The sequence below is a fragment of the Oryctolagus cuniculus genome, chromosome 12 (genome assembly GCF_964237555.1).
Source record: "Oryctolagus cuniculus chromosome 12, mOryCun1.1, whole genome shotgun sequence".
Lineage (NCBI taxonomy): Eukaryota > Metazoa > Chordata > Mammalia > Lagomorpha > Leporidae > Oryctolagus > Oryctolagus cuniculus.
The window spans coordinates 43,164,553-43,179,476 of record NC_091443.1 but is presented as its reverse complement, the minus strand read 5'-3'; the positions used below and the strand labels follow the sequence as shown (position 1 = coordinate 43,179,476).

Sequence of the window (14,924 nt, the reverse complement as noted above, 5' to 3'; positions counted from 1 at the left end):
TTTTTTAATGCTTTCTGTGTCCTTAAATTTTTTTTTTTCATCTGGCAGGCATGATTTTTGTAGTAAAACTTTTTTTTTTTTTTTTTTTTTTTTTGGCTAGCTATCTGTCTGAGGATATCGGTTAGATAAGCTTCATTGACTTTGGTTCCAGTTGAGTGCATTAATATAATGTCTGTGAAGCTTCTCTAGATGTAATTAATATAGGTGATGTCTGTGAGTATCTCATTGGCCTAGTCTGTAGGGGTTGTGGAATTGTGCCAGGAACTAGTATGAAGGTCCCTTAGACAGAGTGGCTTTTCTGGCAACTCTGGGTACACTGTACATTCTTCGGGAGTGGGAGCTCCCACTAGTTTCTCTGGACTATGTGTCCACCATGTAGACAAAGGGCCCAGGAGGGTGTGGTGCAGCATGCTCAGTAGTGCAGGGGGGTGCCTGTCAATGCCTGAGGGTTGCACAGTGACCAGGTCATAGAGGGTCCAAGGGCTGCTTGATGACTTTGCAGGGCCTCCAGTGGCTGAGCTGCTCAGGGTGATCTTCCTAGCTGCTTCCTGGGCAAGTCTGAGCTTCTGTTTCTCAGGGCCTCCGTATGTTGAGATTCTAAGAATGGGTTGGGAGGATACAGTGATGGGCTATTCTGTGGGCCAGCTATTCAGCTAGTTCAAGTTGTTCAAAGTCTCAGCTGGCCCCAGATTTAGTGAACCATTCATTACTTCTCATTAAACAAATGACTTACTGCTAGCAAAGGAGACTAATAAGATTCTTCTCATTTTGAGAAGCCATGTTCAATTCTAGAACACCTGATTCCATCCTGCCCTCTTCTCCTTACAGAATCATGGTATTTTAGCTCTGGAAAGTCTAATCTTGTTCTAGGTCCATGGCTTTTATTTCATTGTCTCCAGAGACTGAAGAGGTGTTTTTTGTTTTTTTTTTTTTTTTTTTTTTTTTGCTTTCAAACTTTTGTTTAATGAATATAAATTTCCAAAGTACAGCGGCTTCCCCCCCATAATGTCCCTCCAACCCGCAACCCTCCCCTTTCCCACTCCCTCTCCCCTTCCATTCACATCAAGATTCATTTTTGGTTCTCTTTATATACAGAAGATCAGTTTAGTATACATTAAGTAAAGATTTCAACAGTTTGCTCCCACACAGAAACATAAAGTGAAAAATACTGTTTGAATACTAGTTATAGCATTAAATCTCAATGTACAGCACACTAAGGACAGAGATCCTACATGAGGAGTAAGTGCACAGTGACTCCTGTTGTTGACTTAACAAATTGACACTCTTGTTTATGGCCTCAGTAATCACCCTAGGCTCTTGTCATGAGTTGCCAAGGCTATGGAAGCCCCCTGAGTTCACTGACTCTGATCATTTTTAGACAAGGCCATGGTCAAAGTGGAAGTTCTCTCCTCCCTTCAGAGAAAGGTACCTCCTTCTTTGATGAGCCATTCTTTCCACTGGGATCTCACTCGCAGAGATCTTTCATTTAGGTGGTGTTGTGTTTGTTTGTTTTTTTTTTTTTTTTTTTTTTTGCCAGAGTGTCTTGGCTTTCCATGCCTGAAATAGTCTCATGGGCTTTTCAGCCAGATCCGCATGCCTTAAGGGCTGATTCTGAGGCCAGAGTGCTGTTTAGGACATCTGCCATTCTATGGGTCTGCTGTGTATCTCACTTCCCATGTTGGATCATTCTCTCCCCTTTTTATTCTATCAGCTAGTATTTGCAGACACTATTTTTGTTTATGTGATCCCTTTGGTTCTTAGTCCTATCATTATGATCAATTGTGAACAGAAATTGATCACTGGGACTAGTGAGATGGCATTGGTACATGCCACCTTGATGGGATTGACTTGGAATCCCCTGGTATGTTTGGTAGAGACTGAAGAGTTTTTAAGAGATAACTTCCAGGGGTCCGCTCATAGCAGACAAAGTTGGATGTAGTAGATAAGGAGAGGCTCTAGGTTTCTTATCTCCCTCAACCAAGCCAATTTTCATTAAAAAAAAAAAAAATGAGTCCCAGTGTTGTGGTGCTGGCATCTCAGTTTGGAGTGCTGATTCAAGTCCCACCTGTTCTGCTTTTGTTCTAGCTTCCTGCTAGTGTGCCTGGAAAGGCAGTGGATTATGGCCCAAGTGCTTGGACTTCTGCCCCCCATGATGGAGTTCCTGGCTATAGGCTTTGGCTTGGCCCAACCCTGGCTATTATAGTCATTCCGGGGAGTCAACCAGTGCATGGAAGTTGTCTCTCTCTACCCCTCTTCCCCTCTCCCTCCCCCAAAAACTTTCAAATAAATCAGTAAATAAAAATTTTAAAGGAAAAACATTCTACCAAAAAAAATCTGAAAACCGTGATTATTAGCTCAACCCATCATCTCTGCAGATAAAAACTTGAGGCCCAGAGAGGTTAGTCTGATTGATTGGCCTGATGTCACACAGATGTCTGGGAGGAATTGGCATTCATATTTGTGTTTGCTGAATCCCAGATAAGTGCTCTTTGTGCTGGAGTAGCTGCCTATTGCCTTCCTCAGTGTGCGTGGTATGTGGTCTAAGGCTAAGATGCAGAGAAGAGTCAGGCTCTGTCCCTGCTGTGCAGCCCATGGATGACCTGGGCAGGCAGCTTCACCTTTCTTTTGGTTTCTGATTTCTTATTATGTAAAGCTTCCCATCCGGGACACTGCTGCTCTGTGTGTGGCTGATGGTACACCCTGCTAGGATCTTGGCACCTCTCAGACATTTTATCAGCCCCTATTTACAAAGACAGGGTCTGAATTCCTTCTGCCACTCATTGCCCACCCCCCTTGCTGTCAGTTAACAGTGTCATTTAAAATGTCAAGTAGGAGGGGACAACATAATCGTCTCATTATATTTTGGGCTTTTAGAATGTTGTTCTTGCACAGAATTGTAAAACTAGAGTGGATGTAGGTCAGCTTGAGTCTGTGTCTTATCAATGGTCTGCAAGTATTAAATATGCAAGAGATGGGCTGCTCAGTCCATGTCTCCTTCCCCACCCGGTTCTCACCACGTGATGTTTGTTTCGGCTCAGGACTGGAAAGAAGTGATTACTTTAGATTTGTTTTTCCTTTACCAACTGGGGAAATACCTCACTGTGTCTTGTTTAAATGTGGCTTTTCACACAGTTCCAGCTTTCACTGGGGGAGGGGTGTGAGTAATCTCCTCCTGTGTGGTAGGCCGTATAATTGCCCTGAGGAGAAGAAAACAGACCCCAATGTTTGGAATGCCAATGACTTAGGAAGTTTCTGGCGGGTCTGACACTTGTTCCAGCCACTAGGGTTTGCCCCAGAAAAGACTCTCGCATTTTGCCCATGAATGGGAAGGGTCCCTACAAGTTGAGGGTGGAATACTGTGTGCCCCTCCATTCCAAACAGTCCACTGCAGTCCAGTGATCAGGTGTGACCCGAAATTACTCTGTATGAGAAGGTTCTGTGGGTTGGTGTCCATTAGAGGGACTGATCCAGGCAGACTTCATTGGCTTAGTGCCCATTTTTAAAGAATCAAAGCCTGTTTACTTTAGACTTACAGTTACTTTGTCAGTTCTTTATAATCCATTTCAAATTATTTTCTTATTCCCTGCTTTGTTCTTTTATTCATTGAGAGATGAGTAAAAACTCTTTTTAATAACTTTTAAAAAGGTGTTGCAGTGTCTGGAGAGGAAAAAGTGGTCACACTGCCTACCAGGGAAGCACTGTGTCTGAGTTTTTGTTTCATATTAAATCTATTCCCCTACCACCTTTTTTCCTAAATGTATAACAAGGAGGAGGTAGTTTTAATTTTTTCCAAAGTGATTTCAGGAAATCCCTTTTAAATCTATAGATTTTAATCCAATGAGGAATCCTCTCTCTCTCTGGTCTAAATTTTGCATGTCGTCTGTTTCTTACAGGGCTTCCGTATTGTCTCAAGCTCCACTGGAAATGCAGCAAGGATTCCTAGCACATCCCAGTTGCCATAGCAACAGCAGTCTTTCCCATAATGAGCTGCATCATCTGAACTGATGTCACAGCATCATGCAGCAGGTCAAACAAGGCATCTCCTAGTATTGCATCCTACAGATGTGCAGTAAACATCAAAAGAAGACGGTGGGAGCAGGAGATGGTGAGTGTTACATGTCTGGGCCTTAATTGCCTGGCTGTTTTGTTGGTTAGTCGGTGTCTGCTAAGGTGGAGATGGGGGGATGTTTGTGTGCTTAAAATGGACTGAGGAAAGAAGGGCTGTTTTACCTAAATCTGTTTTTCAGGCTGCTGGGTTAAGACAAAGGCCTGTAAGAGTCGTACGGGAATCCAAATACCTAGAATTATTTTTGCTCCGTCTCAGTCTGTTATTTTTAGTGTTCTCATGGAATTGTTCATAAATACAACAATTTTCTCTCATAAAACCCCCAGTTAAGGTCTGAAATGAGTAGTTTACAATATTTAAACATTGTAAAGATATGTTTTTCTTTTTTATGGAGCAGAGCTAATTGGTCACCTGTTTGTTCTTGTGATTTATGAAATATTTGATGATTTGCACTGTGAAATTCAGTGTTTTCCTTGGTTGGGTTTCAGTCTCTTCATGGCAGGAAATGAATGCTGAATAAGCATTTGACATAACCCTGATGTGAAAGGGGATCTCTTGGACGTTCAAGAGAGAATTGATTAAAAACATTAAGACCTAAACCAAATGAAATGAATTGAGCCTTAAATTTAGACAGTAGTTCTTTAGCCTGTGTCCTTCATAGTTAATTGAAACACTGCCACGCTATTTTCCCATCTCGAGCCAGTCTCTAAAATAGCTGGAGTTGTTTGCAGGCTGACTTGTAACTGAGAAAGGCACAAGTCTCTGCGGCAGTCGCAGTCAAGGATGAGCCTTGGAGACAGCCTCTGGAAGTGGCATTGGTGTTGCCATCTCTTGCTTAACTTTACCTAAAATCTGGTGTGATGCATAAATATCAGGATCCTCAATGCTTGTAGGGATTATAGATCTCTGGACTCAGTTTTAGCCTCAACTCAATTCTGAAACTCTGTCGTTTTCATTTCAACTCTAAGCTCTGTTTTCCGGCATCTACATCATTACTATTTGTTCCTTAAAAATATATATATATATTTATAATATATATGTAATACATATATATATATATATATATATATATATAACCTGACAGTGTCAGATAAGGAGCAGTGTGTTGTCTTTTCTATGGAAAATAAAATGAATTTCCCTGGTGCAGTTTATTGCTACAAGGAGAGAGAAAGGAGGGAGGCACATGTCAGTCCGATTGATCAATATGTCCACTTAGGATCAGGGAGTGGTCTTGTGGCTCAGTGCTGTGGAGTTGATAATTTTTATTGGTAAAGTCCTACAGGGAAGAATGGCAACCCCAGAGACCATCTCCTTCTAGGCTATTCATCGAACCTAAATAAGATGTATCACAGGAAACGGGAGAAGCAAGACCTCTAGCCAGCTTGATTGTCTTTTTTTTTTTTTTTTTTTTTTCCCCAGAGTTGAGCATATTGGTTCCGTCAGGCACTAGCCGGAATGAAAGACCTTGGGTTTTTTAATTACTTTGTTTCTACCACATGCTCCTCTCAGTCCCTTAAGCTTATGTGGCTGACATGCAGCTGCATGGGTTGGGAGAGGTCGGCTCAGCCTGGTGTTATCACAAGCGCTTAGGACCATGAATTGTTTGCTGCCTGCTCTTTAATGTCGTACAATGTGAGCAGAAAGCTCTGCTGGGACTGCTGGGTGTGAGCACAGCTCAGTCTGCAGCTCTAAGGTGGCAGGGAGGAGTGCTAGATGGTGATGGGGGAAGGGAAATTGCATCTAGTGGCCGGATTATAAATCAGTGCCTGGTAGGATTCTTTTAAAGTGTTACTTCCAAGGAAAAGCAACAAAACAAGACTTGTTTGGTAACATGGTTTGCCAGGAGTGAGACAACTGAAGACAGCATTTAAATGAGTTTTCTGTTTGCTTAATTCTTGTCTCTTTTGTCTTACCGTTCCCTAAGCTGCTTCATCATGGGTGATCTGTACAATTACTGGAAGTCGCAGAGGCCAGATTCCTTAAGGGCAGCATTAGAAAAAGTGGAGTCATGCTTTGAGGGTGGGGAAGGGCGCTGGTGGGTGTAGGCTGACGCAGTTACCGAGCGCAGCATCCACCGGTACAGACAAGCCTAGGGCTTCTCCCTCTGCCTCCACCTTCCAGCAAATGTTCCAAATGCAATTGTTGTAGTCCCCCAACTTTCTGTTCTTGTGCCCTTTTTGCTCTTGGAGAACAAAGCCCTGGTAATGGGAGCGTCATCCTGGTGCTTCGTTCCTTCTCAGAGGGCCACAGCCTGTGCTGCTTTCTGATTAGCTGTGTGTCTTAATTACTGGTTAAGGCTATTTCAGTTGCCTTAGTTTTAATATATCCCCAAGGGGTGGATTTTGTGTGTATGTGTGTGTGGTGTTTGTAGGGGAAGGGAGAGATTAATCTATGACTGTATTTGTTAGTGCCTCACTGAAACTTTTAGAATTTAAAAAATTTTGTTTCACAGTAATGACTGATAGATCATCAAGACCTGTTTACTGTGTGGCCACGTTTAGACCCTGGAATCTTCACACAAAGTTAACCTTTTTGTTCATTCCTTTTGGCTATGGCTCTCATTATTGAATTACAAAGTCTTAAAGAAGTTGATTCTTTGCAGGTAACTAGGACATGGTGAAAATGATAAAAAATAATCATTAAAACAACTACAGCAATCATTCAGTTTTTATTATGTTGTAGGTACAATACCAAGCTTTGTATAACTTTATTTAGCCATATAATGACATAAATCATGATGACAGTTTCACTCTGTATGATTGTGTTATTTATTCATATTTTGTGGGAGCCAATCCTTAGCTAGGTTAACAAACTTTGCTGTAAGTGATTGGGTTGGGGTTCCAAATCAATGTGACCAGGCTGGGAAGCACATGTTCCTAATCACATGCATTTCTGTTTTATGACACCTTAGTTGTATATACCCGAGAGATTAGCCGTCTACTCCCCATCACACTCACCTGACTCTTCTCATGCCTGCTGGAAAATCAGATTGCTCATGTAGGACAAAGTCTCATTTACAATACTAAAATCAGTTTTACTGTAAAGATGAGCATATTCTTTTTGGTCAGATGTGAAAATTTACTCTGATCCCTGAGAGTTAAGAGTTGAAGAATCGATCCTTGGACATTTTACCATTACCCTTCCTTGGCTTGTTTTTCTAGAGGATCTGCATATGGCAAGTGCTACACGAATGAGCATGGGCACGATGGAGCTGCGCTTAATGCAGGTCTTACCTGAGTCAGTAATGATTCAAGTTGTCGTACTGGTCTTATCTGCCAAATATGTAGTATTCTCCCAACTTGAAGACATTTACATTCCCTCTCAGGCAAGGAATAGGAACAAAAACTTCTCTCACAGCCCTGAAGTGTAATCTGAATCCATCTCTTGGATCCGGAAGATAAAAACAGGGTGTATTTTGCTGAATGTATCAGTGGCTGATACCAAAAGCTGTCTGTCTCTGACAAAGTACAAGAATGGCAGTCTTGTGCAATATCCTGAAAGCTCTGTGTCTGAGGAGAGCTGATACAGTCAGCTCTGCATCGTCTTGCCTATCCCCAGCTGTCCACGCCCAGTGTCATTACTGGGCACCAAGGGCTGCTCTTTGTTTGAGTGTGGGGCTAATGGATACACTGACAGCACACTGATATTGATTCCAGTAGGCTGAATACTTAGAAACATTATTCCACAGGGCTCATTAGTCTGTTCCAGGTTCTGGGAAGAAGTTAACCTTTGTCCTAGATTGTTCCAAGGAGGCAAGAGCTTCTGTCTGTATAAGGTACAGCAACGACAGACTGATCAGACTGACAGACTGATCAGAAAGCAACACACCCTCAAGGTGTGGTGACTGAAGGAGTTATGTTCCAACTGGGGATAAAATAGCCAGTGAAATTTGGCGAAGTTGGTGGTCCTGCTACATGGTCTCTGATTTCCTTCTATTTCCAGTTCTAGAACCAGTGAGAAGCCATTTGTTTTGATCTTGTGGATCTAATTCAATTCAAGAAATAGTTGCTGAGTGTCTTCTATGTGCCAGGCATTGTTAGGGAACATAGACAGCACTGAACAAGACTGACGCAAATCTCTTCCCTACTGCTTCCTAGAGGGAGAAGCCATAATAAACTAGTAAATTTTTAGTAGAATAATTTATTCCCTCTGATACTGCAACACTATTTCGACTTACTTATATTTCATGTCATGGAAAATGTGAATTATGAAAAAATAAGGCATAGATATAAAAAGATTTTGCTCTGAAATAAATTTATTTTTGAATTTTATCTTCCATGGACTTCTTAAAGTACTCTTATATGTGGTTTATAAATGGAGTAATAGCTTTTTCCTGCTTATATTTGGATTAGAATCTTGCTGGGTATGGTCAAGGCAAGTATGGTAATTAGCATGTTTTTAGTATAAACTAGTATGAGAAATACAATCAATAATTAAGCATCTACATCAGTCGACAAAACTGACATGTGGAGATATGAAGTATGTGTGACAAATCAGCTAAGGAGAAGGATTTTTTTAATTTTTATCAGAGGTAGTTATCACTTTTAAAAACTGTCCAGAGATTGAGCATTCTAGTTCACACATTGTGGAGGCATGTTCCACAGAGATGTCAGTGCACCAGTTACCCCCAGCCTTGTCTGTTGCCTTAGTGTGCCTTACAAACATCACTTGAAATAGGAGGCATTTCTGCAAGCAGTCGTATTAATGTATTTACAACTATAATTGTATTTTCATACAAATTTTTAGGCACAAATTCATGTATGCATAACATGTCTAGCTTGGTATGTTCAAGCAGAAAAAAACAATCACTTGCAGATTGAGTATTCCTTTTTTTATTTTTATTTTTTTTAAAGATTTTATTTATTTGACAGGTAGAGTTACAGACAGTGAAAGAGGCAGAGAGAGAGAAAGGTCTTCCATCCACTGGTTCACTCCCCAAATGACCGCAAAGGCCGGTGCTGCGCCGATCTGAAGCCAAGAGCCAGGTGCCTCTTCCTGGTCTCCCATGCGGGTGCAGGGACCCAAACACTTAGGCCATCCTCCACTGCCTTCCCAGGCCATAGCAGAGAGCTGGACTGCAAGAGGAGCAGCTGGGACTAGAACTGGCACCCATGTGGGATGCCGGTGCCGCAGGCGGAGGATTAACCCACTGCGCCACGGTGCCGGCCTGGAGTATTCCTTTTTAATAAAGCTTTTATTTATTTTTCACTTTGTTTGAAAGGCAGAGAGAGACAGCCTGAGAGGTCTTGCAATCTTCTGGTTCACTCCCCAAATGCAACAATACTCAGGGCTGGGCCAGGCTGAAGCCTGTGTGGAACTCAATCCAAGTCTCCCATGTCAGTGGTAGGGACCCAAGTCCCTGAGCCATCACCTGCTGCCTCCCAGGGTGTGCATTAGCAGGAAGCTGGATCAGAAATAGAGGAGCAGGGTCTCAAACCAGGTACTCGTATTTGGGATGCAGGCATCCCAAGCGGTATAACCTCTGCAATAAATGTCCACCTCTGAGCAATTGTACATGATGACCACTGTAGACATGCCATGAATGAGAAGGCGTTTGAGCAAAATATCACCTTTTCAGAGGACTTTGACTATAACAACAACTTACAGATATTTTGATTAAATGAGGCCTAAGATTTCTTCTTCTGAAGCACGTACTTGTACTTGTAAGTATCTGCATACTCAACTTGGTTTTAAGGCTTGATGAGAATAAGGGAATGACATTGTTTCCCTTGCAAGCCATCAGTCATGTTTTTGTCTGCTTCTCAGCCTTGCACAGGACATGTTCCAATCTCTTTAGCTATCTTATAAGTGTGTGCTTTGAGTCACAAGGGAACTAAGGAGAGATTCTGGAACTCTTAGAACAGAGTCTCAAAGTGGCAAATATTTGAGTTGAAACTGTCCTGTATCTTGCTTTAAATGGCTCCAGGGCAGGCTCTGAGGCCCAGGCATCTGTGCCATGGCATGTGGCCCTGCATTAAGAAGGTTCCACACTTGTTTTAATGCTCTGTTGTCACCATTTTTCTTTCTTTGTTTTTTAAAAGATTCTATTTATTTATTTGACAGGCAGAGCTACAGACAGTGAGAGGGAGAGACAGGTCTTCCATCTGCTGGTTCACTCCCCAAATGGCTTTAACGGCCGGAACTGGGCCAATTTGAAGCCTGGAGCCAGGAGCTTCTTCTGGGTCTCCCATGAGGGTGCAGGGGCCCAGGCACCTGGGTCATCTTCTACTTCTTTCCCAGGCCACAGCAGAGTGCTGGATCAGAAGAGGAGCAGCTGAGACTCGAACCAGTGCCCATATAGGTTGCCGGCGCCACAGGCAGAGGATTAACTACTGCACCACATGCCAGTCCTTGCTGTGAACATTTTTGAATTTCTTAATAATTTTTGGTTAAGGGGCTTCATGTTTTTCTTTTACACTGGACTCTGTTAAGTATGCAGTCCTGTGTAGTGCTTTTGGTATCCCAACTGGGACTTCCTGAGCCCTGTAGATGTTTGTATTTGAAACTCCTTTCTTCATCTCTGGAACAATTCAAATAGAAAGAATTGAGTTTTAAAAACTGAGGGACCATTGTTGTCAGAACAACCTAGAGCAAAGCCCCTGTGCGTGAACTCAGCAGCTGGCACAATAATTCAGTGGCATTTATTTTATAGGCATTGGGGGACATATTACATTATACCTGAAGATGTTTGGTAGGTCAGGTTTATTTGTCATTATCATTGCTTTCAGGGGAGAAATCAAATCTTCTGTGCAAAGCAAGCTAATTAGAAATCCTATTGGTTCAATTTTTATATTAATTCTGCCCTTTGTTTACCACTTAGTTATTTTTGTCACCTTTGCTTAACTCATTTAAATTACACAATGTAGTTATGCTTTCTGGACACTTTTTTTTTTTTTTTTTTTACTGTACTTATCGTTTTCTCCTCCAGAAGGCTGGGGGCCTATAATTTGGGATTATATTACTGCAGGAAGAGTTCACTTTTTTAATTAGAAAAGGAATTACAGTCCATATTCATAATGAACACTTTTCCAGCAAGGCAGTTCTAGCTGTGTTAATTTCTGGAGTCCAGATTCACCATGATTGTTTATAATAATGAGATGTTGACAGACTCATGGACCTTTTGATATTTAAAACATTTCTTTTTTTTTTTTTTTGATAGTTAAAACATTTCTATCCATTTTGTAACAGTGAGAAATGGCTGTGTTAATCTATAGATTTGAAGAATTGTTGGAAAATTAATATGAATGAAAGCACTTGCAGCACAAGAAAAAAGTAAGGTTTTTTTTGTTTGTTTGTTTTGTGTGTGTGTGTGTTTTTTTTGACTGTGTGAATAATCCAGGACCTGACAAATCCATGAGGTACTCTTGTTACCTCTTGTAAGCCTCAATTGTAGAATCTTCTCCAAGGATCAAGCCTCATGGCCTTGTACCATAATCCTTAGAAGTTCTGATGCTCATCAGGGCCACTATTGTACCAACTTTAAAACCAGCTATTTCGGATAATTTCACTAATTGTCAACAATCAACAAATATGTCAGATGTCTCCCATGTGCTAAGCTAAAGGCACTAGCATTTGACAAAGAGAACTGAAGGCAAGGACGTGTGTGGTACTTGGCGAGCTGCTCAGAGTTAACACTGTGCTGTCTGGGCTCTGTGTAGATGATCCTGATCAGCTCTCTGCTTGCTCTGGACACGCCCTGAGGTGGAGCACCAGCGCCTCTGCCATTGCCCTCTCATCTTCCATCCTCCTCGTTAAATGTCTTGATCGAAATGCTTTTCTAATAAGTCACTCCCTTTGCTTGCCACTCTCGGGTTTCTCAGTCCTTATTGCTCACAGTTTGTTTCTGTCCCACCCAGTCTCCAGCCACTCTTACCTTCTGGGACAGTCCTGAAGCCCCACAGGCCTCTTCACCAGTAGTGCCCCAGGCCTCTGTTGTTACCAAAAACACAGCCGATTTAAGACCAGTCTCTCAGATATGGCCCTTGTGCAGTAATCCACTTGGATTTAGCTTTTAATAGTTTATTCAAATACCACCCTATGTTTAATCTGCTTTTCCATATTTGTGTGAACTAAAAGGGAATGACCCTTTAAAATTCATGCTATTTACTCTTGCTGGAAATCTATGTGGGGAATCAGCTGGAAATAACTGAAGCAGCAGGGCCATATGTGGCAGATTATTATATGCAAAAGTGAAAACAGGTGTGCAGTGTAGTTTTTAAAAAATGTTCCTAAGTGTTATTGCTACATTCCATTTTAAATTAATAACACACAAAAATAAGGGGAGGGGAGTGGTAATAAGGGGGTGAGCACAACAGCAAGAAGCCAGGAGGATGCAGCCTTGTCTAGGAATGTTGTGTAGTTTCTAGAAGACTCTAGCAAACACCTGCCTCAAAAGGGCAGCTCCTCCAAGAAAAAGGGACAGATATGAAAACAAAGAAAAAAAAACCAGCCAGAAAAATCAGCTGTGATTGCCTGAGAACTAATAAAGACTCACACTGATGAATTAAGGGTATGGTTTATGGGGCCTGTGCAGTGACAGCACCAGTTTGAGTCCTGGCTGCTCTACTTCCGATCCGGCTCCCTGCTAATGTGACAGGAAAAGCAGTGGAGAGAGGCCAAAGTCCATGGGCTCTGTATCCACACTGGAGACCCAGAAGAAGCTCCTGGCTTCAGACCAACTCAGTTTTGGCTGATATAGCCATTTGGGGAGTGAAACAGTAGATGAAAGATATTCTCTCTCTCTCTCTCTCCCTTTCCCCCTCCCTCTCTCCCTTGCTCCCTCTAACTCTGACTTTCAAATAAATAAATCTTAAAAAAAAAAAAAGATGGTATGATTTAGACTAATTTCATAATAAATCATTAACAGGATTTTTAAACGTTTACATTTTAACTCAAAAGGAATAGATAGATCGAGAGGTAGAGAGGATCAAAGAAAAAGATAATATAACCAGCTTACGCTTTTACTTAGTTTTTTTCTTTTATACTTTGCTGTGGTTAGCAGGATTTAGTTTACTTCTCATGAATGCAAATAAACCCATATTTTTGCATAACTTATTAAAAGTTATGCTTTAAGAAAAAATAGAAATCATCATCTTTGACATGTTTTTCTCTTGTTTCTTAACTCTTATCATCTTTCTCTAAATGCAGTGTATGCTCAGATACCCAAATAAGAAGAGGTAAATTAAATGCTGTCAGCTTGAGTAGAAAACAAAATGTCCCTTTTCAGAAATACCCAAGAACCTCAAATGATGGGGAAAATATCAAGTTACCAAACCTAAAGTGAATGTTTTGAATATCTTATACCAAATGGGAAGCCTCCATTTTGGGTTTTGGAATCCTAACATCTTACAGTGTGCACATATGTATATGGAGTAATGGGCTCTGGGCATGTGAGTAGTGGTGGGGAATGGGGGCAGTGCCATGTTTCCTGTCTAGACTCAGTCTATCTCCTGAGACGTAGTACTGAAACACCTAAGGAAAACAGAACCCAGATTTTGGAGTCTAAGGGCTGCCACAAAATGATTAGATCTTTTGTCTTTGAGGTCCTTAGAGTTTTATTTTCTCTGAATATAAAGTAGGGAGAATATTAATTTTACAGGATAAAATATTTTATAGAAAGTTTTTGGCACAAAGTTGGGGATTTGATAAATGGAAGTTGTTACTATTTCACATACTAAATGAGATGGAATATTATCCCCCCCCCCCAAGAAAAAAATGTACTTTCTCCTCAACTCCATTCATGAAACTAAGGAAAGCATTTTTAGAGATTTTATTAACAAATGACAAACCCTTTGAGATATCTTAAATGCTTATACTGTGCCCAGCACGTATGTTATTAAATTTGCTTTATTTTTCTCCATAACCTTTATCACCATCTAAAAACTACATACTTTACTTGTTTGTTTCCTCCTCGTATAAGTTGATTCTTGTACTGGTGCTTGTCTCTTTCTCTAAAAGTTCTTATTCTTTAAACCATGAACTCTTAGCTGTAAACCTCTAATGGATCAGCAGCATTTGAAAGATCTTCAACGAAAGCACCAAGATAAGGGAGAAAGATAAGCCATGCCAGTCAGCCCTTGCCTGTTGCTAATTTAATTCCCTGTTGCTATTAGAAGTGCTCTAATGAGAAATAGAGCAAAGCACAGGAACACAGTGGTAGAGTTGTTTGGCCAGAAGTACATACGGCCTCATAAACGAAGGAAATAATTAAGATAGCTGGTTTCTGCTGTTTATTTTGAATTAGAGGCTAAATACCTTTTAGCTGGGTGTATCTAGAGCTTAATTTTGTACTAAAGGCATATTCTAAATGTCATGTGTTTGAAACTGAATATTTATTTCTCAGGGAGCAGGTGTGAGCTTTTTTTTTTTTCTCTTGAATTTCAAACCATTTTGACAGCAACCTATTTTTAGAGTGCCTTCCTCTTTAAAAAAAAAAAAAAGGCAAACAATATCTGAAAGCAATTAGAAAAACATCCTGGGAGAAGGCAGTGTTCTGACTCTACCACACAAACAGCAGGACAAATAAGAAAATGTAATGCTGTTAAGTCTTAAACTCACGATGGCTTTACTTTATAAACCATATTTAATGTATTTTCTTTTAACAACGTAATTATGTTACAAGATAAAAATTACGCCTCATGAAAATTTTCTTATATTTGCAGTACATGGCATAGCCAGTTGCAATACACAAGGGCACACTGTTTGAATAGGGTGTTAACCTATTTCAGAGAGCCCTGGACTGGGAGTTAAGCACCGGGGTTTTGGTACCTGCTGAAATACCCTTCTTGAGCCTTTCAGAGCTTCCTTCACAATAAAACAAAAGGGTTGCATTTAAATGACTTTTGTTTCCTGTTAGCTC

At 40.9% G+C, this 14,924-nt stretch overlaps 1 protein-coding gene across 4 annotated transcripts in view; it reads left to right on the top strand.

Annotated features, from left to right (window-relative positions):
• Window positions 1–14,924, top strand: part of AKAP6 (A-kinase anchoring protein 6) — a 618,005-nt gene that overhangs the window by 94,339 nt on the left and 508,742 nt on the right. For all 4 annotated transcript variants that reach the window (XM_051822153.2, XM_051822154.2, XM_051822151.2 and 1 more), the window contains one exon: window positions 3,894–4,105. The gene's annotated coding sequence lies outside the window, so the exon portion shown is untranslated. The remainder of the gene's footprint in view (window positions 1–3,893; window positions 4,106–14,924) is intronic.